The sequence below is a fragment of the Mustelus asterias genome, chromosome 5 (genome assembly GCF_964213995.1).
Source record: "Mustelus asterias chromosome 5, sMusAst1.hap1.1, whole genome shotgun sequence".
NCBI classification, from domain to species: domain Eukaryota; kingdom Metazoa; phylum Chordata; class Chondrichthyes; order Carcharhiniformes; family Triakidae; genus Mustelus; species Mustelus asterias.
The window spans coordinates 85,884,500-85,910,982 of NC_135805.1; the positions used below are offsets into that span (position 1 = coordinate 85,884,500).

The following is a 26,483-nucleotide window of genomic DNA, read 5'->3' on the forward strand; positions in this document are numbered from 1 at the left end:
GATCTTACTTGCCGTTCACACCACGCTCCCACTGCAGCGAGGTCAGAAAATTTGGCTGCTAGCCAAATCTCCGTTCACTGCAGTGGGATGGGAAAACCCCACCAGCGTGAATGGTGGTAAAGTTCCAGCTATTGTCTCTGGTCATTGCACAAATACCAGTCCCTGACCACTAACTCCCCTCTGGTAGTTTGTAACCTTGGTGTCATATTTGACCCTGAAATGAGCTTCTGACCACATATCCATACTTACTTCCACCTCCATATCACCCCCCCCAACTCTGCCCCCGCCTCAGCTCATGTGCTGCTAAACCCTCATCCATTTCTTTGTTAGTTCTATACCTGACGATTTCAATGCAATCCTGACTAGCCTCCCATCTTTCCATGCTTTAGAAACCTGTGGTCTTCCAAAACTCTGCTGCCCATATCCTGACTGGCACGAAGTTCTGTTTACCTATCAGCTCTCTGTCCATTGGCTTACATTCGCTCCTGGTTAAACTCTAACCTTTGTTTTCAAATTCCTCCATGACTTTCCCGATCTCTTTAATCTCCTCCAATTCTAACCTCTTTCACATCCCCAATTTTAAAAAGACTCATTTTTATTTTTTTTATAGGGTGTAGGCGTCACTGGCTGGGCCAGAATTTATTGCCCATTCCCAATTGCCCTCAAGAAGGTAGTGGTGAGCTGCCTTCTTAAACTGCTGCCATCCATGTGGTTTAGGTACACCCACAGTGCTGTTAGGGAGGGATTGACAGCACAGTAATAGCAATATTTACAAGTCAGGATGGTGAGTGGTTTGCAAGCGGTGGTGTTCCCATGGCTTTGTTGATCTTGTCCTTTGAGTTTGTCGAGGTCACGGATTTGGAAGGTTCTATTGAAGGAACCTTGGTGAGTTGCTGCAGTGCATCTTGCAGACAGTACAGATTGCTGCCACTATACAGGTGGTGAAGAAAGACAATATTGAAGGTGCTGGATGGGTTCCAATCAAATGAGCTGCTTTTGTCCTGGATGGTGTTGAGCTTCTTGAGTGTTGTTGGAGTTGTAATCATTCAGGCAAGCGGAGAGTATTCCATCAGACTCCTAACTTGTGCCTTGTAGACAGGGGGGAAAACTTGCCACAGAACTGCCAGCCTCTGACTTGTTCTTGGAGCTACATTATTTATATGGCTAGTCCAGAGCAGCTTCTTGTCAATGGTGACCCCCACAATGTTTATAGAAGGGGAGGCATCGATGGTAACGCTATTGAACATTAAAGGTGATTATTAAATTCTCTCTTGTTGGCAATGGTCATTGTCTGACACTTGGGTGGTGCAAATGTTACTTGCCACAAATGTTGTCCAGGTGTTGCTGTGGAGGCAATGGCCTAGTGGTATTATCACTAGATTATTAATCCAGAAATTCAGCTAATATTCTGGGGACCTGGTTTGAATCCCACCACGGCAGATGGTGGAATTTGAATTCAATGTAAAAATAAATCTGAAATTAAGAATCTACAGATGACCATAAATCCATTGTCGATTGTCAGAAAAACCCATCTGGTTCATTAATGTCCTTTAGGGAAGGAAATCTGCCGTCCTTACCTGGTCTGGCCTACATGTGACTCCAAAGCAACAGCAATGTGGTTGACTCTCAGCTACCCTCTGAAATGGACTAGCCATGGGCAACTAGGGATGGGCAACAAATGCTAGCCAGCCAGCAAGCCCCATGTCCCATGAATGAATAAATATATATGGACACAGACTGCTTCAGTATCGGAGTCATCACGAATGGTGCTGAACATTATGACTTCTGACTTTATGATGGAGGCAAGGTCACTGATGAAGCAGCTGAAGATGGTTGGGTCAGGGACACTACCCTGAGGAACTCCTGGGACTGAGATCACTGACCTCCAACAACCACAGCCTATTTCCTTAGCTAGTTATGACCCCGACCAGCGGAGAATTTTCTCTCCGTTTCCAATTGACTTCAGTTTTGACTTCACTATTGCTGGTTGTGCCTTCAAGCACAATCCCCAAGTTCTACAGTTCCCTCCCTAAACTTCTCATACCTTCTTTCCTCCTTTGAGTTCCTTTGAGCCAGCAAACTCATTGGAAGGATTCTGATGCTCTGACGCTGGCAATCCGTCTCAGTGTGGGGGTAACAACGTTACTGATGAAGGGGGGGGGTGGTTTCCAATGTCCATGGGGAAGTTGGGAGGAGGTCGCCCGGTTCATTGGCAGATCGAGGTGCCTTGCGAATAGTGCCCGAGTGCTCTGCAACCGGCTTCCCGGGCGTATTTAGGTTAACCACCCACCCCCCCAACCACCACTACCCATTGGATGAAGGAGTGGAACTCATGTTGCAAACTTCTCCATATAAATAAGGCAATCCAAATCAGAAACTATCTAATCGGATGAAACTCAAGTACTTGCAAATTAATTTGAAATTTCATAACACTTTTGTGCCTGCAAACATCAACCAGTGTGGTCTGAAAAGCTGTGCAAAGTTCTTCCAATCATTTCAGTGTTGCTCACTCGCTTTTTTTTGTTTTTACATTTGAAGGAATTTAAATTGCATTTTACTATTGACTCATATTGACTGTCTTTACATGAAAATAATACATGAAAAGGAATTATAAATACACTCAAAGCTCAGTTACTAGAAGTGGTGCTGGCCCACTTTAAAAAGGATGTTTTGAACAGTTTCCAATTTCTACCAGACCCTTGGGAGCAGGATAACAACATGCAAGTTACAAAAGCCTGCATTTGAAGTGACTCTGCCAGTCCGCTCCCTGCTCAATCGTCAGCTGTTCAGATCTTTACATGTTCAGAACTGAACGAGTGGGAGGGAACTTTCAACTGAGGAAAGATGAAGCTCGCTTGTTTGAAATTTTCCTTTTGGCAACATCAGCGACAGTGAAATAATTGCAGGAGTAAGTTTTTTAGATAAAAGTTTACTAATTTAAATTGAATTAATCCTTTGGACTCTTGTGTTTTTGCGGCTTTGATAATTGTACCTCTCAATTCACGCCTGACCACCACATTCTAAACGAATCAACTTGTTTCACAAGATGCTCAGGATTTCAAAGTGCTCCACAGCCAGTGAATTATTTTCAAAGTGTTGCTATATTGTTTTATAGGAAACATAGCAAAGTCTCACAAATAGCAATGTAATTAATGCAATTTAATTTGTTTTCAATTTTGTTGGTTAGAGGATGATGGGAATGATTGCCAGGACCCTGGTGGGGGGGGGGGACAGGTGTGGCTTACACTTACCATCTTGTCTGAAAGAGTGACCCAAGAAGTCTTGCTAAAAATATACAATGCACTAATTAAACCACACCTGGGACACTGAATGGTCCCCTCACCTGAGGAAAGATATACTGGCATTAGAGACAGTCCAGAGAACGTTCATTAGTTGGTCCCAGGTATGGAGGGATTTTTCTTAAGAGGTTAAGTAGGTTGGGCCTGTACGCATTGGAGTTTAAGAGAATGAGAGGTGACCTTATTCAGATACATAGAATTCCCAGGGGGATTGACAGGGTAGATGCTGAGAGATCGTTTCCCCTTGTGGGGAAGTCTAGGACTCAAGAACATAATCTCAGAGTAAGGGATTGTCCATTTAAAACAGAGGTGAGGAGGAATTACTTCAATCTATGGAATTCTTTACCACAGAGCCTGGGTTATTAAGTGGGAGGGAGATCTGTGAGGAGGATGCAGAGATGCTTCAGCGTGATTTGGACAGGCTGAGTGAGTAAGTATACATATGGCAGATGCAGTATAATGTGGATAAATGTGAGGTTATCCACGTCGGTAGCAAAAATAGGAAGGCAGATTATTATGTGAATGGGTGTAAAGTGAGAGAGGTGGATACTCAGCGAAACCTTGGTGTCCTCTTGTAGCAGTCGCTGAAAGTAAGTGAGCAGGTACAGCAGGCAGTAAAGAAGGCAAATGGTATGTTGGCCTTCATAGCGAAAGGATTTGAGTACAGGAATCGGGATGTTTTACTGTAATGTATAGGGTGTCGGTGAGGCCACACCTGGAGTATTGTATGCAGTTTTGGTGTCCTTATCTGAGGAAGGATATTCTTGCTATAGAAGGAGTGTAGCGAAGATTTATCGGGCTGATTCCTGGGATGGCAGGACTGTCATGTGAGGAGAGACTAAGTCGGTTAGGATTATATTCATTGGGGTTTAGAAGTGTGAGAGGGGATCTCATAGAAACTTATAAAATTCTAACAGGGTTAGACAGGTAGAATCAGGAAGAATGTTCCCAATCGTGGGGGAGTCCAGAAATAGGGGTCACAGTTTGAGGACAAGGGGCAAACATTTTAGGACTGAGCTGTGGAGAAATTCCTTAACCCAGAGAGTGGTGAATCTGTGGATTTCACTACCACAAAAAGTAATTGAGGCCAAAACATTGTGTGATTTCAAGAAGGAATTAGATATAGCTCTTGGGGCTAAAGGGATCAAGGGGGGCGGCGGGGGGGGGCGGAGAGCAGGATCATGATATTGAATTTGATGATCAGCTATGATCATAATGAATGGCGGAGCAGGCTTGAAGAGCTAAGTGGCCTACTCCTGCTTCTATTACAGAAGTACATCTCAGGAAGACACACTTCTGTTACAGAAGGTTCTGTTTGGTGAAGTTAAAGTAAAAACACGAGAAAAGGCTGGAGTTAAAGAGACAGCTACAGGAACCAGATTTAAAAAGGTGGCTGAGTGAGAAGCCAGATATCTGAAGTGACTAAAGGTTTTGTGACACCTTAGTACAGCCTGTGAATCAATGGTGTTTTGTTGGCATGGCAGAGTATCAGAGATTGTGTGGAAGCTTGGCATCTGTGACTCGGGTTTAGAGTGTGGCATGTCTGCCACAGTTTACCCGTCAGTTTACATGGATAGAGTACTTACTGAGAACATTAAAGTACAAGATAGATTTCGTAACTAGTGCTATCCTTACAAATCTGTATAAAGGCATAGCTAGCGTGTGGGAGTAGTGTATTATAGTTAATCTCGTCATGTTTAACAAATGTTTTGTTAAAAGTTCATTGGCGGTTCTGTCACTCAGTTCATCACGTCTCTTAAGCAAAAATAAAAGTTAGAATCTATCAAGCCTGGTAATTATAGACCGGTTAGTCTTACTTCGGTGGTTGGTAAATTGATGGAAAAGGTCCTTAGGGATGGGATTTACGACCATTTAGAAAGATGCGGATTAATCCGGGATAGTCAGCACGGATTCGTGAAGGACAAGTCGTGCCTCACAAATTTGATTGAATTTTTTGAGGAGGTAACTAAGTGTGTTGATGAAGGTAGGGCAGTTGATGTCATACACATGGATTTTAGTAAGGCGTTTGATAAGGTCCCCCATGGTCGGCTTATGATGAAAGTGAGGAGGTGTGGGATAGAGGGAAAGTTGGCCGATTGGAAAGGTAACTGGCTGTCTGATCGAAGACAGAGGGTGGTGGTGGATGGAAAATTTTCGGATTGGAGGCAGGTTGCTAGCGGAGTGCCGCAGGGATCAGTGCTTGGTCCTCTGCTCTTTGTGATTTTTATTAATGACTTAGAGGAGGGGGCTGAAGGGTGGATCAGTAAATTTGCTGATGACACCAAGATTGGAGGAGTAGTGGATGAGGTGGAGGGCTGTTGTAGGCTGCAAAGAGACATAGGTAGGATGCAAAGCTGGGCTGAAAAATGGCAAATGGAGTTTAACCCTGATAAATGTGAGGTGATTCATTTTGGTAGGACTAATTTAAATGTGGATTACAGGGTCAAAGGTAGGGTTCTGAAGACTGTGGAGGAACAGAGAGATCTTGGGGTCCATATCCACAGATCTCTAAAGGTTGCCACTCAAGTGGATAAAGCTGTGAAGAAGGCCTATAGTGTGTTAGCTTTTATTAACAGGGGGTTGGAGTTTAAGAGCCGTGGGGTTATGCTGCAACTGTACAGGACCTTGGTGAGACCACATTTGGAATATTGTGTGCAGTTCTGGTCACCTCACTATAAGGATGTGGAAGCGCTGGAAAGAGTGCAGAGGAGATTTACCAGGATGCTGCCTGGTTTGGAGGGTAGGTCTTATGAGGAAAGGTTGAGGGAGCTAGGGCTGTTCTCTCTGGAGCAGAGGAGGCTGAGGGGAGACTTAATAGAGGTTTATAAAATGATGAAGGGGATAGATAGAGTGAACGTTCAAAGACTATTTCCTCGGGTGGATGGAGCTATTACAAGGGGGCATAACTATAGGGTTTGTGGTGGGAGATACAGGAAGGATATCAGAGGTAGGTTCTTTACGCAGAGAGTGGTTGGGGTGTGGAATGGACTGCCTGCAGTGATGGTGGAGTCAAACACTTTAGGAACATTTAAGCGGTTATTGGATAGGCACATGGAGCACACCAGGATGATAGGGAGTGGGATAGCTTGATCTTGGTTTCAGATAAAGCTCAGCACAACATCGTGGGCCGAAGGGCCTGTTCTGTGCTGTACTGTTCTATGTTCTATGTTCTATGTAAGCCGGGTTCCATCCTGAGATCTGACTTGTCCGGTAGTATCCGTTCGGATTGTAACAACACTCACCAGGAAATGAGGCACAGACTTCCACTATGTATTATCCGTGATCACAAATGTGCTGCATATTCCAGTGGTGGCATTCCTTCCTTTTCAGACAAGAGTATGTGGACACACTCTATGGTACCTTGAAGCTGACAATGAGTTAAACTTAATGCATTCTCATCCTACTTCAGGCTGTCCATAGGAAACATGATGCACGTGATCCTGCTGACATGGAGAGTCTCTGTCACCTCCCTGACACTGTGCTACACAGGAAACTGCCTGTTGCAACCTAGAACCACACTGTGGCATAAAAGGCCAATGGCCACAGATGCTTGACATGAAACTCCAGTGGGTGCTATAGTTGCTGGGCAAAATGCTCATGCATTGTTCCACAGTGAAGCTGAGGTACGAGAAGTTCTCCCTGAAGACTCACAGAGAGGATGGCCTCCTGTACAGAGCCCACCTCCCCCCTCTTTTCCCTGCTACTCCCATTCTCTTTTCTTCACTACGTTTTGTCCTCCTCTAGCTCCAAAGGCAACCCGTGATTGGAATAAATTCTACTAAACAGATTATAGAAATTTAGCACCAGCACAAAATCCGAGTGCACTTGTAGAATGCAGAAAATAGGCAACAACAACAAAAAAATGCCCAGTGTTAAGATGCCAAGTCAGCAACTAGCCTGTACGGAGGGCACAGTTAAAACCTGGATAACCAGCAAGTGCAAAACAGGAGCCCAGAGCTTATTGGCTCACAAACTATTGTTTACAGAGACATACATTGCATATTTTGCACCTCAAACTAAAATAACCCTTTTTCAGCTTGTACTTTACATATGCACAAGCATAGGTGGAATTTCCAATTAATACTACAGTTCATAGAATCCTACAGTGCAAAAGTGGCTATTCGTCTCATCAAGTCTGCACTCACTCTCTGACAGATTATCTAACCCAGCACCCCATCCTCCCCCGCCCCACCAACACCGCCCCTTTAACTCCACACATTTACCCTGGCCAATCCATCTAACCTACACACCTCTGGACATGAACAGGCAATTCAGCATAACCAATTAACCTAACCCGCGATGACCTAGTGGCATTATTGCTGGACTATTCATCCAGAAACTCAGCTAATGTTGTGGGGACTTGGGTTCAAATCCCGGCAGGCAGATGGTGGAATTTGAATTCAATAATTCAATGACTGTGAAACCATTGTCAATTGTCAGAAAAACCCATCTAGTTCACTAATGTCCTTACCTGGTCTGGCTGATATGAGACTCCAGAGCTACAGCAATGTGGCTGACTCTCAAAACCTAGCATTCAAGGACCTGTGACATGCACGCCAAGGTCTCTCACTTCCTCAACCACCTCAATATCCTCCCATTTATTGTCTATAAATGCATTATCTCACACTCACCTCGATTGAATTGCATCTTCCATTTTCCCACCCACTCAACCAAGTCACTGGAGGCAAACAGCTATCCTCTTCACTATCAACTGCATGGCCAATTTTTGTGTCATCTGCAACTTCCCCAATCATGCCACCCATATTTAAAACCATAATCATTAACACATATCACAAACGGAAATGTTTCCAATATTGAGCCCTGTGAAACACCACCAGAAACCATTTTCTGTTCGCAAAACATACCCTTTGTTTCCTGTCACTGAGCCAATTTTAAATCCAACTCATCACCTTCCCATGTACTCCATGGGCTTTTACTTTTCTGACCAGTCTGCCAAGTGGGACCTTGTCAAAAGGCCTTACTAAAAGCTAAGAACACAACATTCACTGCACCACCCTCAATCCTTCTTGTTGCTTCCTCAAAAAATGCAATTAAATTAGTAAGACATGATCCTCCCCTAACAAAACCATGCTGACGATCCCAGATATCCCTGATTAATCTGTTCTTTCTAAGTGACAGTTTATCCTGTCTCTCAGAATTAATTCTAATAATTTGCCCACCAATGAAGTTAGACTGAAGTTAGACTGACCGCTCTCTCACATTTAAAAAAAATAATAGTTCAATGATCGCAAACCTTCAATCCTCTGGGGCCTCGCCTGTATCTAGTGAGGACTGGAAAATGAACCTCCGTTATTTCCTCCCTGGGATACAATCCATCCAACCCTGGTGATTTATCCATCCTTTAGGGATGTCAGTCCCTCCAGTATTTCCTCATGTTTACATAAAGACACAAATGAAGAGCTGAACCTAGCCACTGCAGAGTACAGTATCCCAGTTTTAGTTAGAGCTCTTCATTTTCTTTGAAATATGCCTTCTGAATTCTGAAATGTCTGTCAATAACCTTTCACAAGCTGCTGCTCCAGTATGTTTACACAATGATTCATCCTGGAAAACCTGGTCAGGAAGTAGCTTTCTTCATTTGATTGCCCATCACACAAAAATGTTAAGGAGAATTAAATCAGTTAATCTTTGAAGTCCTACTTGCACATGCTAAGGAAGACAATACATGTGGAAAACTATTGTGAGAACAGTAAAATTAATCCTTTATGGGAGCTATTGTCTGTATTCTAATGCTCAGCTGGATGTCTAATGTCAGACTGAAGTATTAATGCACAAACTTCATGGGGGGCTGCAGTAAATTGATACAAAAACTCAGGTCAAACAGATTGTGACCAATTACAACACTGGACCAGAAGTATTTGGATAGGGAAGTGCACTTATGTCACAGTACCAAACATAAATAGCAAAAGGTAGAGGAATAATCATTTCCAACCATTAAAAAAGGCCTCACCAGTTATTTAACAATTCATGTGATCCTAAAATAACTATGGTCCAAACCTTTCATGGAATGGCAGAGTGGAATTGCTACTCTGCTCTTAATTATTTATCCTGAAATGTAGTCACACCTTTCTCGCCTTACCTTCCAACTCAGGCCAAGAACTGGCTTGCCCAAAGGATGTGGAGATGCCGGCGTTGGACGGGGGTAAACACAGTAAGAAGTTTAACAACACCAGGTTGGACTTTAACCTGGTGTTGTTAAACTTCTTACTGTGTTTGCCCAAAGGAGGCAGAGAGTGTGTATAGATGGGTCTTTTTCTAATTGGAGGTCGGTCACCAGTGGTGTACCCCAGGGATCTGTTCTGGGACCCTTGCTGTTTGTCATTTTCATAAATCATCTGGATGAGGAAGTGGAGGGATGGGTAGGTAAATTTGCCGACGACACGAAGGTTGGTGGGGTTGCGGATAGTCTGGAGGGATGACAGAAGTTACAGAGGGACATAGATAGGATGCAAGACTGGGCAGAGAAGTGGCAGATGGACTTCAACCCAGATAAATGCGTAGTGGTCCATTTTGGCAGGTCAAATGGGATGAAGGAGTACAATATAAAGGGAAAGACTCTTAGTACGGTAGAGGATCAGAAGGACCTTGGGGTCCAGGTCCATAGGACTCTAAAATTGGCCCCGCAGGTGGAGGAGGTGGTTAAGAAGGCGTATGGTGTGCTGGCCTTTATCAATCGAGGGATTGAGTTTAGGCGTCCGGGAATAATGATGCAGCTACATAAGACCCTCGTCAGACCCCACTTGGAGTACTGTGCTCAGTTCTGGTTGCCTCATTACAGGAAGGATGTGGAAAAGATTGAAAGGGTGCAGAGGAGATTTACAAGGATGTTGCCTGGATTGAGTGGCATGCCTTATGAGGATAGGCTGAGGGAGCTCGGTCTTTTCTCCTTGGAGAGACGTAGGATGAAAGGAGACCTAATAGAGGTGTACAAGATGTTGAGAGGCATAGATCGGGTGGACTCTCAGAGGCTTTTTCCCAGGGTGGAAATGGCTGCTACGAGAAGACACAGGTTTAAGGTGCTGGGGGGTAGGTACAGGGGAAATGTTAGGCGGAAGTTTTTCACACAGAGGGTGGTGGGCGAGTGGAATCGGCTGCCGTCAGTGGTGGTGGAGGCAAACTCAATAGGGTCTTTTAAGAGACTGCTGGATGAGTACATGGAGCTTAATAGGATGGAGGGTTATAGGTAGGTCTAGAAGGTAGGGATATGTTCGGCACAACTTGTGGGGCCGAAGGGCCTGTTTTGTGCTGTAGTTTTCTATGTTTCTATGTTTCTAAATGAGAAGAGTGCAGTGCAATGAATGCACGAGAGCCGAGGGCAAAGACGGCACACTCCCTCCTTTATGGCACTAGCTGCCATAAAGCAGGTAAGTTTAAAGGCCCAATCGCTTTGAGAAGTAGGGAAAAAGGTAAGCTGTGGGGGGGGGCGGGGAGAGAATTGGGTGGTCAACTCGGGAATAGTCAGTGGTGGGGGCGGGGGGGGGTTGTAGTCAGTGAAGGTAGTTGTGGAATTGGATGGAATGTGGGGAGGGCAATCAGGGGTCCAGTGGAGGTGGAGAGGTAGTTCTGGGGGAAGAGGGGTAGTATTTGACGTATTGATGGAGTGGAAGGCCTGGGGGTGGATGTGGAATATTTTAGGGGGTCCTGAGGGGGGTCTCATCCTTTTATTGTTTGTATCTCTGAAGGCGCCATTTGTAATGAATAATCCAAACCAACTGCATCAGGTGCTCTCTGGTCTTTTTCCATATGCATTTGTGGAAAACTGATTATGCTGTACCGTACCAATCCTTGAGGGCTTGTTGCATTGTTTGTAAAATGGGGAAAATCTTCAATAAGAATATATATTAAAAAAAGAGATCGTGACTGATCTGGTTGAAACCTCAACGCCAAATTCCCACCCACCTCCGAGAAGCTTTCAACCCCTTACCTATCAAGAATCTACCTAGTCTTGCCTTAAAAAATTCAAAGATTCGGTTTCCAGACCCTCAAGAGAAAAAATTCTCCTCATCTCGGTCTGAAATGGGTGACCCCTTATTTGTAAACAATGACATCCCCCAATTCTAGATTCTCCGACAAGAGGAAACATTCTTTCCACATCCACCCTGTCAAGACCCCTCAGGATCTTAAAGGTTTCAATCAAGTTGCCTCTCTTCTAAACTCCAGCGGATTCAAGCTTAACCTGCCCAGCCTTTCCTCATTTGATAACCCATCCATTCCTGGTACTAGTCAGGTAAATCTTCTCTATACTGCTTCTAATGCATTTACATCTTCCATTAAATATGGACACCAATACTATGCACAATACTCCAAATGAGGTCTCACCAGTACCCTGTACAACGGAAGCACAACCTCCCAATTTTTATTTTCAATTCCCCTCACAATAAACAATAACCTTTTATTAGCTTTCCTAATTATTTGCTGTACCTGCATACTAGCCTTTTGTAATTCAAGCACTCGGACAGCCAGAGCTGTCTCTGCACCTCAGAAGTCTGCAATTTCCCACCATTTAGATAATATGCTTCTTTTTTATTTTTCCTGCCAAAATGGCCAATCACATTTATACACATTATATATACTCCAGTTGCCAGATCTTTGTCCAATCACTTGACCTATCTACATACCTTTGCAACCTCCTTATATTTGTTAGGAAAACAAAAGTAGTTTTAAGGGGTTTTTATTTGTATTGGTAAAACATTAGAAATAAGGTAGTTTTAGGTAGGTTTAATTTAATGTTTCGGTGTCTGGAAGAGACCTATAGTTAGATTCATGCTGGACAAAGAGATTTGTATGTATGGAGGTTGGTTAAATTCCAACTGTGTTTCGATTGTGCTGAGAGGGGGTTACAGTGTGAAAAATAAATAAACCAAAATGGTGTTACTTAGCAACAGGAGGCCTTTCCAAGAGAGAGGGACAGAGGGTTTCCTTTGTTCTTAATTAACTGGAAGCTAGAGCAGTTGGAGGTATGTAGAGAGCAAGAAGGAAACTCTCATAAAACGCTGCTAAAAGCAGTTGATTAGAAGGTAGAGAAAGCAAGCATATCTCAAGTACGCGATCAGGCCATGGAAGACATTCTTCTTGATGGAAATCTGTCTGGTAAAGTATAATTCTATTACCACAAAATAAGTAGCTTTTAGTCCAGAATCCAATCTCCAGAATTTACCAAAAGACCAAATTTTTCCCTTTGTCCACTTTTGGCATCACATGCATTACTTCAAGTTGAATGTGCAGTAGTCCCCCTTGAAGATCCCTACACTGGGGCAGTTACATCATCATAAACTAAGATTAATAAATATAGATATAAAGATAACATAGATATTTTATATCTTCAGCTTCATTGGTAATTTTGGGCATTATTACAAGTGCAGTATGTTTCCAACCACCTTCTTTTAGATTTTGTCTCTGCTCTCATTTCAATCTCTATTTTCCACTATTTTTTCCCCCAGCAGTCTCTTTTGCCAATCTAGATAGAAGTTTAGAGTCATCCAGAACATTAACCTTTTTCACAAAGCTTGCGAATCCCCCTCTGGAATATAATGACAGGTGCCCTGTACAAATGAGGCAGGTCTGTTCGTTGTTTGGCCTCCAATTCTCTGCCTGTTAAAATGACGGCCTTCATTCCCATGAAAGTACTCATGGATCAGTTTATTAAATGTCAAGATTTATTTCTGGACATAAAATACCAACCACCAACAAATGAAACATGGCCTAGGAGTCAATCTAAAAACTGGTGATGACAATAGTAATAAAATGAATGACTCACTCTGGAACTTATCAATATAAAAATCAGATCTGCAGACGGCAGAAAACAGACACTTCCATTTAAGCTTTGCTGGACTTAAATCCAGGTCCCAAAGCTAAACGGACATGGTACTATCAAGACTCCATGCTTGATTTCTAATCAGTTTACCATTTATAAAGGACAATTAAAAAAATATGTTCAGAATTTACTAAAAATATTTTTTCCCCCAAAACAAGCTGATTATTTTACTTTAAAAAGGATATCTTCTTCAAATTAAAAATTTACATTTTTGATCATTATTCTGTTTGTTACTTATTTGGAGTCAGAAGTATCATCAGCATGCAATAATTTTTTATCTATATCCAGGAGTGAACTTGACATCACATTTCCTCTCCTCGGGAAAAGTAGGTCAAAGAAGAATTTAAAATTCTCTGATTGCTACTATATTTTTTAAAATATAAATATATATATATATATATATATATATATATATATATATATATATATATATATAATAATGTGGTAAACCACTTATAGATAAATGGCTGTCAAGCTGGGAGCTTGATTGTAAAACTCTTCTTGTATCGGAGAATTATTTCACAATAATTATTGCAACTAATTAATAGCCACACATATAAAATGCTTACCAGGACAAAACAATTAGATAATGATACTGTTTGTGCCTCTAGCTTTTTTTAAAGAGTGCATTTTCCACTGCACAAAGTGACTGCTAACTTCTGAAAACATAAGCCACATCCAACAGGATAATCAAATCACTTACTGTCTAAAAACAATGCAAATCCAACTAGCAGTGGGCCATAGTAATGAGCCAGTGCAGAGCACTGAAGGTTAAAATGAAAAGATCTTTCAATTCCGTTTCGTTCAATCGTGGATGCAGCGACTCATGAAAAGAACAAAGGACACAACTGACAGTAAGCAATCTGTGCAGAAAATCCAAGTAAATGCTTTCTTCTTAAGAAAACAATCAGGACAGTACAGCGGCATCTCAAGTTATATTGATAGGTGCATAACAACTCCTCACTGAACAAGTTGTGTTACCACCAAGCTCATTCCAGAATATTAGAGATTATGGTTTGAGATTAAATACAAAGAAATACTACATGAATAAATGCCTGAGGGTGTTGAAAATAATTAGTGAAAACTTGTTCAGATTAGAGTCTCAGGACTGAATGAGATTGTGATCATATCAGTTACTATACCAATTAGCTAAAGATAAAGCGTACTGTTCTGAATTTGTGATACAAATCGATTTAGTCAAGTGATGCACCCAAACAACAACAGCCAAGCAATTCCTTCTGCTTCCTAAAATTGATGCAACTTGTATTACCTACAAAAATGTCAGGAGGAGATGATGCCACAGTTCCAATTCTTTCAATAATGCTCTTTTCTGTACAAAGGGAATTCATTTGTTTTATGTAATTAAACACAACGCTGTGCTACTAAATTTTAAATAGCAACATTGAACTGGAACTGAGATGCAGTGGCTTGGCAGACTGGGACCTGCATTCGATCCAGCTCCAAATGACTGGATGAAATTCTTCTTCTCTCCCTCTGTGCCAGATGTGAAATTATGGAATGTTGCAACACAGAAACAGGCTATTTGGTTCATCAAAACTGGACTCGATTTCAACTTCCTGGAGCAAGATCGGGGGTTGATGGATAGAGGGAACTTACCCGCTCAGGTATGTGGAGTCAGGAGACAACTAGTAGAATGGATAGCAAACTGGCTATAAAACAGAAAGTGGGAGTTAAAGATATTTACTCAGACTGGTGGAAAGTGCTGTTCCACAGGGATCAATGCTAGAATCACTGTTGCTCCCATTCATATAAATAATTTGGACTCTGCATTTGGAATTAAAATGGCAAAATTGACAGATGACATCAAATTGAAGCCAGCAGTTAATACTGCGGAAATAATTTTTTGTGATCATTCTAAATTTGGTGCACTTATTGTCTCAATTACCCAAGGAAATAATTCATCAATATTCACCTGATTCAAATCTTTCAGAGTCTTGGAGACCTCTCAAGTCATCAGGTAACATTCACTTTCTTCCAGTGAAAAAAATGTCAGACAGGCAATTCTTCACAGCTGGTAATATCCAAGTGAATCGACCTTCTACCTTCTCCATTGCGTTAATATCCTCCCTTTAAGAGCATCTGAAACCATACATATTGCTCTTGTACATGTTCAATTCTATCGTCAGGATCTATATTTAATGATTTTTGCACCAATGATTTTTTTCCCCCTGACATGAGGTCATTCTACCCTTATACTCCATTTAAAATCTCACAATTAAAGTTGTAATTCCTTTCCATACTTCCAAAATTAATCCGCATTTTCTACATCAGTCTGCATCTTTCATCTGCATGTCACATGGGCCTTTCCATTTGCCCCTGCACATCCTTGTCACAATTTTCTATACATTCATATGGTATCCAATTTGATACCATCAGTAAATTTTAATATTGTTCCCACATCTAAGTCAAGATCACTTCCTTTAAGCATCAAAACTTATTTCACCTCATACCTTAAACATTTCTGGTTACATGGTTAATACCCCCTCGAAGATCTGGAGATCTGCTGGCGTAGTAAATGAAAAAGCAACTCCAAAACAGGGTTGGAAATGGATTTGGACAGTCTCCCTTCAATTCCCAACAGCCATAAAACTGATGCTAAAACTGCCAACTGCTGAGCACAAAGTGGCAGTCATTCAAAAATGCCAAAAGACTGGCTAATGAGGAAAATGGAACACAGTCACATGGATACAATAATGTGTGTTCCTCAAAGTTAAGGTTCAGGCAAAAGGGAGTTATTGCTCTGTGAATGGCCAGATATACCATGCCTCACTTAATGCGCAAGAGGAATTTAGGGTCTGTCCTTTGCAGAATATAAAATTTCCTGTAGTTTGGAAATGTGTTTTTTCCATTTAATTTGAAGCTACACCAAGCTGTGTAACAATTTAACTACTTTCTGAAAGGGATTTTGATCATTTTTGCCTGCGACACCGTAGTGAGCAAGCATGTACGTGTCATCTAATTTAGGACAGCCGTCACCTTGTTTCTCAAATTGTCTACCTTTTGAATGATCATTTCTTGTGTGGAAGACCATGAATCATATCAAGGAGATGTTTTCACACCCTATGGTTTATGCGATGTTAGAGCCATGGGGTCTGAAGTATACAGGTGAGATATTTTGATCAGCCAATGATCTTGATATCCAATCCATTCATGCCTCATGAACCCATTAATTGGGTATACAAGACCTGAAAGATCCTCATTATACAATCAAACTAGCATCATGTTCATGATGCTCCAGTGTGTCTTTCATCCTTGTTTCAACTAACAACTCTATCCAGAGGTCCTGCAGACTGAAAATAAATAGGACAAATGCTGACTATGACTTTGGTTTACAAGGTTGAGCGACACATCCATGTCACTGCAGCTAGATGGACCGGCATGTAAATTTATCAAAGGACGCTCAGAATATTGGATCAGGAAAGACCACTGTGATCATAGAAACTGTACGGCACAGAGGCCAATTGGCCCATCATGCCTGCACTAGTTGAAGAAACAAGCCACCCAGCCTAATCCCACTTTCCAGCATTTGGTCCATAGCCCTGCAGTTTATGGGATTTCAGATGCATATCCAGACACCTCTTAAATGAGCTGAGGGTTTCTGCCTCGACTATCTTTTCAGGCAGAGTTCCAGACCCCTAGAACCCTCTTAGTGAAAAATTATTTCCTCTAATCCATCTACCAGTCACTTTAAGTGGATGCCCCAAGTTACTGACCTTCCTGCTAGAGTAAGTAAGCCCTACCCATCTACTCTATCTAGGCCCCCCACAACTTTGGACATCTCAATCAAATCTCCTCTTAGACCCCTCTGTTCCACGGAGAACAACCCCAGCCTTTTCCCACAGCTGCAATTTTCCAGTTCTAGCAATATCCCTGTAAGTCTCCTCTGTACCCTCTCTACTGTAATTACATCCTTCCTGTAATGAGGTGACCAGAACTGCACACAGTACTTGTGGCCTGATGTCCTATATAGTTCCAGCATAACCTCCCTGCCCTTATGACTTGGTTAAAAAAGAAAGGATTCCATATGCCTTGTGGACACTCATTCCCAGATCCCTCATTTTCTCTGCACTTCTCAAAATCATGTCATTTTCTGTGTATTGCCTTGCCTTGTTCAACTGACCCAAATGCAGCATCTCACATTTCTCCAGGTTGAACTCCATTTGCCACTTTTCTGCCATCCTGAACAGGCCATTGAGACTTCCTGCATATATCCGGCATGGTAGCACAGTGGTTAGCACTGCTGCTTCACAGCTCCAGGGACCTGGGTTCGATTCCCGGCTTGGGTCACTGTCTGTGTGGAGTTTGCACATTCTCCTCATGTCTGCGTGGGTTTACTCCGGGTGCTCCGGTTTCCTCCCACAGTCCAAAGATGTGCGGGTTAGGTTGATTGGCCATGCTAAAAATTGCCCCTTAGTGTCCTGAGATGAGTACGTTCGAGGGATTAGCGGGTAAATGTGTAGGGATAAGCTTTTCAGTCACAAAAGCACCCATTGAGAGAGGGAGAGGGAACCAACCATTAGGGTGGGAGTGTGTCTTTAGAAGTGTGACTTCTGGTGTTCCTGAATGATCTCTCCTTTGGCTCCCTCCTATTTCATCTACATGCTGACCCTTCAGCAATATCATCAGGATGTTAGCTTTCACATGTGCACTGATGACCCCCCAGCTCTCCCTCACCATCACCTCTTTCAACTCCTCCACTATTGCTGAATTATCAGACTGTTTATCCGACATCTCGTACTGGACGAGAAGAAATTTCCTAATTTGGAAGGCTCAAGCTATTGTTTTCAGTCCCTATTGTTGTGAATATCAGATTCCATAAGTCATGTGTTTTAGAGGTATAACTTTTAGCTGAAGGAATATAACTTAATCCCCAACTTAAAAGCTAAGTACAAGATAAATAGAAACATCTGGTTGAGAAACAAATAAACAACGATTAAATAAGAACAAAGAACAAAGAACAATACAGTTTAGGAACAGGCCCTTCGGCCCTCCAAGCCCGTGCCACTCCCTGGTCCAAACTAGACCATTCTTTTGTATCCCTCCATTTCCACTCCGTTCATGTGGCTATCTAGATAAGTCTTAAACGCTCCCAGTGTGTCCGCCTCCACCACCTTGCCTGGCAGCGCATTCCAGGCCCCCACCACCCTCTGTAAAATATGTCCTTCTGATATCTGTGTTAAACCTCCCCCCCTTCACCTTGAACCTATGACCCCTCGTGCAATAAGTGCAATTCAAACAGACTTGGGAAATATGGTTCAAAGTGTTTATTTAATGCGGTCAGAATTTGGAGAGTGAAAACTCAAAACAAGGGATGATGCATCTTTGGAGATTCTGATAGAGGCAGGAGATCTACAGTTACCCTCATAAAGGATTTAAATTATTTAACCCAGAAAAAAAAGATTCTTTATAAATAACAGAATTTCTTGGTGGAATTATATCCATTAAAGATATCAATTAGTCATAATGATCATAAAATCAAAGGGGTTGTTTTGAAGGTAAGAAGAATTACATTTCAGCTGGAACATCCGTGGTATGCCATGTTGCCGTGCAAGTACTCTTTTGTGTTTTGAGTTTTTCTATTTGTTTACTCATAGAAGCAGGTAGTCAGCAGTTCAATTTGGGGATAGAGGTCCTAGGGAACAAAATATATTAATGCTAGCTATGCCTGCAACTTAAGCAGAGCAAACACTAACTTTATTGTTCAGAAGACAGAATGCAGATGGGAGCTGGAGCTCTGTTTGGAGAAGATATTCATGGGGGAAAAAAGGAGGCTGGAAGATTTGCCTAGCTTGGAGCTGAAGGAAGAAGCCTACAGTAACTTCAGTGAAAACAAGCAGATCATCTTGGTATCAGATAGAGAAATCTGACCGGAGCAGTAAGGTAGCTGTGGACCAGGAGACTAGAGCAAATAGAAACCAAAAATGTTTCTTGTTGCCTATTAGAAAATGACACTAGGGAGAATCAAGGTTTTAAAACAATGGAGCTTTATGTACAGGTGTGTGTTCTCTTACACTGCTGCCGGTTCCCCATGTTAGGAACCTGTGATATCATGTCCGGTGAATACATGAGTACACTAGAGCTTCAGTATGGTAATAAAAATTAATACAAATAATCAGAAAATCTATGCACAGAAATTGAAAAGTCTCCAGACTTCACAAAGCAGCTATGGAAAGGTTTGCAATGTGTTCCACACAAAGTGGGTAACCTTCAAGAACCTGATAAGTAACCAAAGACTTTCTGGGGGCCAAGTCATAGTGGAAAAGGGAAGGTTGAGTTTAGGGTATTTGTGAATCTGTCATTGTGTTTTAATTATTTTTTTGAAGTAAAGAATATATAATGACCCAAGACAGTGTAAAGTAGTATCAGCTTTGTTTTTATATTGTAAAATTCATTTTTATTTAAAAACCTGTGGCATAATTTTTCATTTGATAACTGGGTGTTCAAATAAAGGTTAATGGTCTCCAGGGGAATTGTAACACACTCAAACTCTGTTCCCTTGTCACCGAGTCCATCACTCTCCCTGGCAACAGTCTGAGAATAAGCCAATCTGTTCACAACCTTTGCATCATATCTGATCCCGAGATGAGCATCCAAACTCATTCATGCCATCACCATGTCCATTTCCACCTCTCTAACATCACTTAACTTCAATCATCTCTACTTATCTGCTGCTAAAACCCTCAACCTTTCCTTCAATGCCTCTAGACTCAACAAGTCCAACACATTCCTGGCTGGTCTCCCACATTTTACGCTCCATAAACTTGCATTCTGTTACCCGTGAATTAACTCGCAGCAAGGCTTGTTCCCCAATCTCCCCTATGCTTGCCATCCTATATTGGCTCCCAGTCAAGTAATGTCTTGATTTTAACATTAGTGTCCTTGTTTTCAAATCCATCCATGGCTTTGTTCCTCTCAATTTCTGTCACTTCATCCAACCCCATAACCCTCTGCGATGTCTGTATTCCTCTAATTCTGGCCTCTTGCGTATTCCCAATTACAATTATTCTTCCATTGCTGTTTGTGCCTTCTGTTGTCTTGGGACCCAAGCTCTGGAATTCTCTCCCTGTACCTCTTTTGTTCCTCACTTTCCTCCTCTAAGACACTTCTTAAAAGCTACCTCTTCAACGAGGCTTTTGGTTATCTGATCCAATAGCTCTTTGTGTGGCTTATGTGGCTTGGTGTTGCAGTTTGTTTTAGAATGCATCTTGGAAATATATTGAGGTGTTCCATTATGTTAAAAGATGCTATATAAATGTTTTGTTGCTGTTTTTAAAATGTCCATTTGGTCCATTAGCTAAAAAGGGGCATCTTTAACTAATTGCCTCAACTTCCACAAAGAGATTAAAGGTGGTTTGTTCCCAATGCTCAAAGGGTTTCCTCACAATTTCAGTGTTTGATAACTATTTCAATGACACCTTCTCTGATCAATGTAGCTGTCTGGAGTTTGAATAATGCTATGGTGATAACAACTCCCTTCCAGGAGACTTAAATGTGATCCAATTCAAATTTCAGGATAAAAATGGAAACTGTAAACTAACATGTGATACACCGAGATGCCAGTTATCAGTAGTAATCAGATGAGATTTTATGTACAATGTTCTGAAGTGCTTTACCATTATGGAGGCAAGCATGGTACACATTTGATCTGTGTTTCCTATCAATACTGGTTTTTATTAAATATATGTTAATGTTGAATAAAGAAACAATTTAAAAAGATTGGTAAGACATTCTGCAGGCAGCAAAGAAAATGGAGGCTTTGTTTACAGAATTATATCAAGAGATATTGCGCATAAAAACCATTTACATCTTCCTTTCTTCACCAGTAGGTTCAGTCGCTGATGAATGAACATTTCTAGTCCTTCATTACATTTGCCCACAGAATTCCTGAAGGTTTTTGCACTGGAACTTCAGTTTACCGGAAATGTGGAACAGTGCAGGTGCCCGAGGGGATTTAGGATCTGTTTAAACAGTGCAAGCAACTGTATCAGCTTAAATGAAATTGAAGAATCCTTACTGAGGTACACAGTCCAAACCCGGACGAATCAGTTAGAATATTTAATTCAGTGGCAAAGCCGTTAGAGAAAATGAAATAAGGAAAGAGGAGATTAGGAGAGAAAGAGCGATTGAAGAAAATGTTCTTAAAAATTAACTTTTAAAAATCTCTAACAATAATTAAAATCTGAAGGCATGAGGCTCTGATCCTTCACATTCCCTCAGTTAAAATCCTAGCTCTCCTTCCGTTATAGCACCATGGTGCACTTACACCACATGGACTGCAGTGGTTTGAGAAGGCAGCTGAACAAATGCTGGCCTTGCCAGTAACGCCCACATCATGTGAAAGAATAAAAAAGTAAAAATATAGAAAAGTTAATTTCGAGGGCCAAAGTGGTGATTTGGTTGTAATTAAGACCCAACATGTAATTAAAATTTGCTTACATTGGAATGGATCAGCCCCAACTTTTTCTGACATGTTTAGCAGGTAGGCACAGCAACCTCACGCTTTTCCAACAACAATTTGCATTTATATTGCACCTTTAACATGATAAAGCATTTAAAGGCACCACACGTGCTACATAGGGAGATATTAGGACAGATGATCAAATGCTTGATCAAAACAATAGGTTTTAAAGGAGCATATTTAAAGGTTGAGGGAGGGAACTCCAGAGCTTAGGGCTTAGACAGCTTAAGGCACAGCCATCAATTTTGGAGCAATTAAAATCGTGGATATGCATGGAGCCACAATTAGACAAGAATAGATATCTCGGAGAGTTGTGGGGTAAGAAGAGTTTTACAAAGATAGGGAGAGACTGGGCCAGAGAGGGATTTGACAACAAGGATGAGAATTTTAAAATTGAGGTATTGATCAATGGGTATTGATCAAGTAGATCGTGAGCGCACCATACGAATACGAATAAGTGCATCTTTCCATAATCTGTGGATGCCACAAAATTAATTTAAAAATACGTTGGTGATGGATGCAACTTAGGACACAAGTTTTGAATTACCTCAAATTTACAGATGGTAAAACGTGGGCGATGAGCCGGGAGTACAGTGGAATCTTCATGTCTCGAGGTAACAAAGGCATGGCTCAGAGCGTAAGCTGTAGATCAGCTGAGGCAAGTGATGAGACAGGCAACGTTATGTAGATGGGAACAAGTAGTCTTGGTGTTGGTGCAAATGAGTGGCCAGAAGCTCATCTCAGGTCAAATATGGCACAGATTGTTTCAGCTTCAGACAGTTGCCATGAAGACAGAAGGATTCAGTGGCTAGGGGGCAGAGCTTGTGACAGGGACTTAGATCTTACCAGTATTTAGATGGAAAAAATTCAGTTCATCCAGTTCAGATGTCTGACCACCAATGTGTTTGTATGTTGGTTGTATCAGCGAGGTGCTCCAGCAAAGCCTCTGGAGGAACAGAGCAACTCGGACAACAACTTCCCGATTTGTGTGTTTAACTGCACGTGCGTATATGCCGAAAGTTGCTGTCTGATTTTCACCATTATGACAATTGGGTGATGGCCAATCTGCCAATGTACTGTACTAATGTTACCCAAGCTTTTTTATAGTTCTTCATTATGTTCCACAAAGTTAAATCAATGCAACAAAAAAGCTCCAAAAGCTTTGGTTGGTTTAGTATTTGATATTTCACCGTGTGAAAATGTGGCAGTCAGACAGTGGGGTTTTCAGTAAGGGAATTGCTGCAACTGCAGAACATGCAACTGCAGGCCCAATGGTGTAGGTTTTGTACAGGAGGGAAAAGGTCACATTCACAGGAAATGCAGAACTGTTGAAGGAGAAAAAAATCTATTTAATAAGCCCAAACAGTAGCAAGGAGAATAACAGAATCATAGAATCCCTACAGTGCAGAAGGAGGCCATTCAGCCCATCAAGCCTGCACCAACACCAATCCCACCCAGGCCCCATCCCATGTAGTTACCCTGCTAATGACCCTGATACCAACTTACCACAGCCAAACAACCTCACCCACACATTTTGGCGTGTGGGAAAAAACCAGAGCACCCAGAGGAAACCCACGTAGACAGGAGTAGAATGTGCAAACTCCACACAGACAGCCACACAGACAGCCACTCCACACAGACAGCCACCCAATTGAACCCGGGTCCCTGGCAACTGTGAGGCAGCAGCGCTAACCACTGTGCCATCGTGCCGCCCCAAGGGAGAAGCAGTGCTGAAATGACAGCGAATGGTTCATCTTCTTGTCCGACAATTGAGGAAAACATAGGCTAAAGGCCACAATGCCTGTCAGCATTTCAAAGGATCAGTCAGTCCCAACCAGAAAACTGACCAGAAGAGTAATAAAAATCATAAGTGCAAAACTAATACAGTGAATAGTCAAATAAAGTATCCACGAGTAATTTTAGTCAGAAACCAATCTCAGGGATCAAATGCCCATTGTTTTCATGGTCATCCAAAATCCTAGATGCCTATTATTCCACTGCTTATAAATTTCTGTTCTGATTTGCACAAAACCAGATAAGGTCCAGAAGGCCGGGGTGATATTATGTCGAGCAGCAGTGATTCGCACTGCCTCTAACATTGCTGAGGTATACTGGCAAGGTCATCATGTGTGTTACAGCTGACAAGGCTCCACACACCATTAATTTCAACTCCAGAGGGTTTGTATAGTAAAGTCCAAATGACCTAACAGCTGGCAATAGCCGCATTTGAAATCTCAGTCTCTTTTTAGAATCAACAGCTTCGCAAGCTGCAACAGACTGGTAGCTGCCGACATCACCAATGCATAGCATCTCTGCTTGCAAGGGCATTGGAGGTAGGATGGGAGGTGAATCTCCATCAGAAACCCGCTGTAACTCCCAGCTCAGATGATGATCCATTTGACAGGTAGTTAAGGAGGACGACATCTATATTGCAGTTTTATGATATTGCTCAACAGAATGCATCATCATATCCATATCCAGTAAAGGTGTAAAGAGACACAGCACTCAAAAGGATTAATGTTTCCTGTTTTCCAAGCCATACAGCAGCAGCTGACATTACTTGTGAAGGTGTCTAGAGCTCGGAGCATTAAGCAGTCTGCAATCTGTGATATCTTTCTTTTCCTTTCCCCCTCCACCCTAAATGTATGCAAATTTTGTGCCTGCAGGCTGCCTGCACCTCAGTCAGGCAGCCAGGGAGCAGATGAGCAGGAACGCTCTGCTGCCTCTCCCATCTGACAGTGATAGATGATCAGCCCTAATGCTCAGCTCGGGCTAATACATTCGGGCCTCTCTTGCCTTCTGTTCCAAAACGTCGTCTCCTTCAACCTGGTTTCCTGTGTGCACCATCAGTCTTCTGGGTCAAGGGGTTGCCTCCCCTCTTGTTTCGGTTCAATCTGCCTTTCATCTTGACCAGCATTACAGTTCATATTTTTACTGCAACAATATGAAATATGTAGCATCGTGTTTGTCTGCCACTACAATTTGTATGCAAAAAAATCCCCTGCCTTTTCACTTTTCCAGTTTCTTCCAGCCCCTTAGCAGAGCTTTCTCCAAATAAATACATTTTTGTTTTCGCTATTCATTCCATAAAATTAATGACTTTGTATCGGTCATCTGCTTTGATTGCGCGAATCAGAAAATCATTTTGTGAACAGCTCATAGTCGCAGTAACACTTATCGATCACCAAGCTCCTTGGAGATGAAATATTTGTACCAGACTAGTGCATTGACACTAACTAATATCAATGCAGAATTGGCAATTATAATGGCGGCATATTCTTGTATGTTGACAAAGCTAAAAATGGTTTGCGGTCTAAAAGGGAACAGAAAGACAGAGGGACAGGTAATGAGTTTTCATGTCTCAGTTATGCGAGCAGCATTTTCTTTGTGCTTTACCATTTTGTCACAGTTAAAGACATATTACTCAGATATTATTTGCGCCAGTGGAAAAATATTTAACTATAATATTTTATTTTCAAGTGCAAAATTAATGTTTATGACCAAAACAATACGCTTTATTGAAGAGATTATTTTAGCTTGGTGTATGGTGTCAGCTATTCAAGTCTATCTGTTCTGTCTACAATTTGTTGTGAGTGACGACATTTCCAGAGTATCATATGCACAATTTATGAACCATTCAAGTTATTCAATGGCTGGAAACTGCTTGAAAATGCCACTAGTAGTACATTAATCTGATTTGAGAGGCATCGTCACCTATCTGAATTATCATTTCCCCTCCCCCTCGCATTCTGACTTCAGGTCTTCATAAGGTGAACCACAACGTTCCATTCTGCATTCCATTAATAAGGTCTGGATTCTGCTTCTCGAATAATACAAGATGTTCTCCTCCAGTAAACGTAGGAAGATTGCAGTAAAGAATTTAGGAAGCGTGTTTGAGGAAATCTCATTAATATGCAAACAATGCCTCTTTAAAGCAAAGGAAAAATCTGGAATTTTCAAGAATGGTCATGGCTGTTACCCACTAAATCGAGTGCCCTGTGCCAGACTGCGGATGACAATATACACATCTGTATGTTGGCATAAGGCATTGCAGAAAAATCTGGGTCCTAAAAGCAATTAATATAATTTAAATAAAATATAAAATGGCAGAACCTCATCTTTTTTTTACCTTCTGTCGGGGCTGGATTTTCGCAGAGTTGCAAAGATTTTACAACTCTTTAAAAATGGCAGCAAGGACCCTGATGCAGAAATTCTGCCCCCATTTCCAACAGATCTAATTTTTGTCAGCAGGGAAGAGGTGAGGTGTCATTCACACAGGAGAGAAATCTGAACTCAGCAGGGCCACTTGAAGTTAGTGCTTAGTTCAAACAGACAGCATTTTGGCTGGTCCAAGGGCATTAATTCACAGCGTAGGTGTCATGACTTTATGCAGTAGACATAAACTCTCTTACAAGGTGAATATGGTCTGTTAAGTATCACGATCTGAAGTTTATTTTAAACCCCACCTCTTAAACATTAAAAAAAGGGTTTAAGCCTTCAGTGAGAGTGTTAAAAATAAATTCTACTGAGCTGCTTTCATTGACAGGCCATCTAGTGTAGGTTTTTAAAAACTTTCATCTGTCCATGCAGTTTCAATTGATGTCTTTGTGGACAATTCCCAAGGGCTGTCATTATCTATGCCTGGCTGTGTTTCAAAAGCTACAATTATCACAACATGGGGGTCTGAGTTCACAATTTGATTGGCTGTCTAAAGAGGCAATTAAAGGATTAGTTGCCTTGGATGTGAAGTCTGTATATAGGTTTCTTTGTATAAGAATTAACCACTTGAGGTGGTTTAAAAAGGGTTGAATGGGTTTCATCAGTTATTTTTACTTTCAAGTGTGTATAAGTGAAAGCTGTATTAGATGGC

At 41.7% G+C, this 26,483-nt stretch overlaps 1 protein-coding gene across 2 annotated transcripts in view; it reads right to left on the reverse strand.

The window, feature by feature from the left end:
• The window catches only part of msraa (methionine sulfoxide reductase Aa), a 299,896-nt gene that overhangs the window by 192,326 nt on the left and 81,087 nt on the right, over positions 1-26,483 (reverse strand). The gene's annotated exons all lie outside the window — the stretch shown is intronic.